We start from the raw sequence: 577 nt of genomic DNA, 5'->3' as shown, positions 1-577 counted from the left end.
GCTTGCATACATCCACATCTACAAAACTTTTCACAGTCATATTCTTAATCAAAATCACACACATATCCACTCTTCCCACACATATATCCACTTTCTCCATACATATAACCACTCTCTTACACTTACTTCCACTCACCCAAATGTATATCCACCCCCCCCCCCCCTACATACATCTACTCTGCCACCTCCTTCCACACCCCACACTACTTGCCACACACATACCCACTCTCCCGCTCCACCCATCCACATCTCCCAACAACAACACGTTCCTGCAGCTGCCACGCTTCCACCATTAGTTATTCCAAACTGCCGTCGTCCAGCACGGATTCCCGGCGGTGATCCGAGTACTCCACCTATCCACACAAATCCACTCTCCACACCTTCCAACCACGACCCGAGAAGGGCCTCCGGCTGCCTCGCCCTCCGCCATTAGTTTTCCCCAAAGTGCCGACGCCTCAGTACTGCGTCTCACCCGAAGTACAGGAGCGACGGCCGAGCCAAGGGCCTCTCGTGTGAAGCCTCTCGCTGCGACTCCATCAAAGAAGGGAGGGCGAACTTGCGTGAATTTAAGTTCGTA

The sequence above is a fragment of the Penaeus monodon genome, chromosome 27 (assembly GCF_015228065.2).
Source record: "Penaeus monodon isolate SGIC_2016 chromosome 27, NSTDA_Pmon_1, whole genome shotgun sequence".
Taxonomy (NCBI): Eukaryota; Metazoa; Arthropoda; class Malacostraca; order Decapoda; family Penaeidae; genus Penaeus; species Penaeus monodon.
The sequence above is the reverse complement of the archived record's forward strand: the minus strand, read 5'-3'. Positions refer to the sequence as shown.